Source organism: Cololabis saira, unplaced genomic scaffold, assembly GCF_033807715.1.
Source record: "Cololabis saira isolate AMF1-May2022 unplaced genomic scaffold, fColSai1.1 scf068, whole genome shotgun sequence".
Classification (NCBI taxonomy): Eukaryota; Metazoa; Chordata; class Actinopteri; order Beloniformes; family Belonidae; genus Cololabis; species Cololabis saira.
This window is the reverse complement of record NW_026906232.1, coordinates 1-3,798: the sequence shown is the minus strand read 5'-3', so window position 1 is coordinate 3,798 and position 3,798 is coordinate 1. Positions and strand designations below refer to the sequence as shown.

The following is a 3,798-nucleotide window of genomic DNA, read 5'->3' as shown; positions in this document are numbered from 1 at the left end:
TAAAATTATTGATTTATAAGACACTTTATTATAATCAGTACTCGAGTTGAGGGGGGATGAGGGGGATTTCCCCCCTGAAATAAAAACGGTCCAAATCATCCCCCTGTAATACTGCCATCACCCCTTTCCATCCCTTATGTCATTTCATCAATGAATGATGTGGTTTTACTGCTATTTCAACATTTAGAGTCATCACCAGAAAAATAACACCAGAAAAATAATTTATTTGACAATTTTCACCTGTTTCAAGTAAATGTTCACTTGAAATAAGTAGAAAAATCTGCCAATGGGACAAGATTTATCTTCTCATTACAAGCAAAACAATCTTGTTCCACATGCAGATTTTTCTACTTATTACAAGTGAAAATCTACTTGAAACAGGTGAAAATTGTTGTTTTTTCCAGTGATGAGTCTTGTTTTAAGTGTAATGAGATTTTTTTACTAAAATGAGACATTTTAACTAGAAATAAGACAAATATTCTTGTTAAGATTTAGAGTTTTTGCAGTGATCCATTTTACTTATCCTGTGAAGGACAGAGTCATATTGATAAGTTCAGAAAAGTGTTTTTATTGTTGTGTTTTGATGTATTTGATGTAAGCCCAGTGGATATTTAAAGCTTACAGAAGGCTGCATTTAACTGCTGCTATGTCATTCCTGCAGTATTTCTGCAGGTGTTTTGGTCACTGCTATTATTTGTAATATATTATATTATTTGTAATCAGCACAATTATCTGTCCCCATATGATAAAATCCACCATCCCCCCTGATTTCTTTTTTTTTTACAACTCGAGTACTGATTTTAATTATTTACTGATTTTGAAATTATTTATTTGGGCAACAAATGGGATAGCCTATAATCATTCAATTAGTATGTATATAAATACAAGGCCAAATCAAGTGAGACAAAGGCTACACTATCTTCCTGTATGAACTATACGTGTATGAAAAAACACTGTAAGCATATTGGCTGTTCAAAGGTGGTGATGGTGATGACACCAGTCCTGCTGTTGCTTCAGGTATTAACGTTTTACTACCTCCTCTCGAAACACTGAGCCAGGGCTGGTGAAAAATTTGATATTTAATGGTTTGCATTAATGGGCGGGACCTAATGGCTCAACAGCGCCCCCTAGAAAACTTTGTGCCTCAAGCCCCACAATACGGTTTGACGTACATGCACCAAAATCGGTACACACCTGTATCATGTCACAACTTAAAGAAAAGTCTCTTGGCGCCATGGCCGAAACCGAACAGGAAGTCGGCCATTTTGAACATTTGAATTAATCGTGTAATTTTGGCGCAATTTATGCCATTTCTTCGGTCATTAATACGGCCCGAACGTAACGTGCACCCAGGTGTGTTATACATCAAAACGTGCGTCTCCATCCTCCGACACCACGCATTACTTTTCTCTTTCAAAAGTGTTACCGTGGCGATGCTAGACGGCAAAAAGCGCGCCCACCCTTCATCTGATTGGTTCAGACAGAAAAAACTTTGCGCCTCAAGCCCCATAATACGGTTTGACGTACATGAACAAAAATCGGTACACACCTGTATCATGTCGCAACTTAAAGAAAAGCCAGGCCTGTCGATACATTTGATATTTCATGGTTTGCATTAATGGGCGTGGCCTAACGGCTCAACAGCGCCCACTAGAATACTTTTCTCTGCCATAACTTTTGAAAGGTTTGACATAAAGAGTCGTGGGTGGTGTCATGGGACTCGGTATTGAGTCCTTGACCATAATTGGTGAAAATTAGCCCTGCCCCTTCTTCTGATTGGTTGTTCCTATTTCCTGCTATAACATTTGAATGTTTTGACATAGAGAGTCGTGGGTGGTGTCATGGGACTCTGTAATGAGTCCTTGACCTTCATTGGCCTCAATTAGCCCCGCCCCTTCTTCTGATTGGTTGTCCCTTTTTTCTGCTATAACTTTTGAATGGTTTGACATAGGAAGTCGTGGGTGGTGTCATTTCTGATATGCTTATGGGGGGCGGTGGCCGTGAGTGCGAGGGCCCGTTCATCGCTGCTTGCAGCTTTAATTGGTATTAGTTTTGGATTGACTGTACATCGGATTTTGGGTGATGATTTGTTTTATTTATTCATTGATTGATTTATTTTTTATTTTCTCCTCCACCTCTTTTTTCTTTTTTTCCTTTTTTCCTTTTTTTTTGATTTTTTTGGATCGTTCATACAGGGAAAGCAAAGGGGTTTTGGTGGCCCTGAATACGCGTTCTGTTCGGAGGGATCCTCTCACGATCCGCGCACCAAGCTCCACTGGATTCTCTTCGAAAGGGCATGCCATTTTCCAAGAGAGCTGATTGGTCAGTGGGCGGTGCTTTTACACCCGGCGATCTGTATCTCGAACATAACCTGCTCCGGAGCAGGTTAGCGGTTCAGCATAAGTTACCATGGCGATGTGCCCCGATAAGAAGTGAACCACCGTCGTAGTCCTGAAAACCCAGGGTTAAACCTGAAGTTACCTTGCTAACCCCAAATCCCGCTTCGTAGTACAGGCCCCTGATCTCGGAAGCTAAGCAGGGTCGGGCCTGGTTAGTACTTGGATGGGAGACCGCCTGGGAATACCAGGTGCTGTAAGCTTTTTCAACCAGCAGAGAGCGCTCTCGCTTAATCTACCCACACATATTTCAACGTGGTAACAGCGACAGCTCATGTCCTAAAGTGTTTTGCACATGGTTAAGGCACTTTAACTCCAACAAATAAGTGCTTCTAAATTATTATCACCAACAAATCAATGACTTATATTATATGACTTATCTTCAACTCCATATAAGAGGTATTTCAAGCTGCAACTTCAGCTTACGGCCATACCAGCCTGGATGCGCCCGATCTCGTCTGATCTCGGAAGCTAAGCAGGGTCGGTCCCGGTTAGTACTTGGATGGGAGACCGCCTCGGAATACCAGGTGCTGTAAGCATTTTCAACCAGCAGAGAGCGCTCTCGCTTAATCTACCTACACATATTTCAACGTGGTAACAGCGACAGCTCACGTCCTAAAGTGTTTTGCACATGGTTAAGGCACTTTAACTCCAACAAATAAGCGCTTCTAAATTATTATCACCAACAAATCAATGACTTATATTCTATGACTTATCTTCAACTCCATATAAGAGGTATTTCAAGCTGCAGCTTCAGCTTACGGCCATACCAGCCTGGATGCGCCCGATCTCGTCTGATCTCGGAAGCTAAGCAGGGTCGGACCTGGTTAGTACTTGGATGGGAGACCGCCTGGGAATATCAGGTGCTGTAAGCTTTTTCAACCAGCAGAGAGCGCTCTCGCTTAATCTACCCACACATATTTCAACGTGGTAACAGCGACAGCTCACGTCCTAAAGGGTTTTGCACATGGTTAAGGCACTTTAACTCCAACAAATAAAACCAACAAATCAATGACTTATATGCTATGACTTATCTTCAACTCCATATAAGAGGTATTTCAAGCTGCAGCTTCTGCTTACAGCCATACCAGCCTGGATGCGCCCGATCTCGTCTGATCTCGGAAGCTAAGCAGGGTCGGGCCTGGTTAGTACTTGGATGGGAGACCGCCTGGGAATACCAGGTGCTGTAAGCTTTTTCAACCAGCAGAGAGCGCTCTCGCTTAATCTACCCACACATATTTCAACGTGGTAACAGCGACAGCTCACGTCCTAAAGTGTTTTTCACATGGTTAAGGCACTTTAACTCCAACAAATAAGCGCTTCTAAATTATTATCACCAACAAATCAATGACTTGTATTATATACTTATCTTCAACTCCATATAAGAAGTATTTCAAGCTGC

General features: G+C 41.9%; 3 non-coding genes across 3 annotated transcripts; all 3 read left to right on the top strand.

The window, feature by feature from the left end:
• Positions 1–2,816: 2,816 nt before the first annotated feature.
• On the top strand, positions 2,817–2,935 carry LOC133436901 (5S ribosomal RNA). Its single transcript, XR_009780403.1, has one exon. It is a non-coding gene; the product is annotated as a 5S ribosomal RNA (ribosomal RNA).
• Positions 2,936–3,152: 217 nt separating this feature from the next.
• LOC133436841 (5S ribosomal RNA) lies at positions 3,153–3,271 on the top strand. Its single transcript, XR_009780346.1, has one exon. It is a non-coding gene; the product is annotated as a 5S ribosomal RNA (ribosomal RNA).
• A 199-nt stretch (positions 3,272–3,470) lies between these two features.
• Positions 3,471–3,589, top strand: LOC133436990 (5S ribosomal RNA). The gene has a single exon (XR_009780476.1). It is a non-coding gene; the product is annotated as a 5S ribosomal RNA (ribosomal RNA).
• The last annotated feature ends 209 nt before the right edge of the window (positions 3,590–3,798 follow it).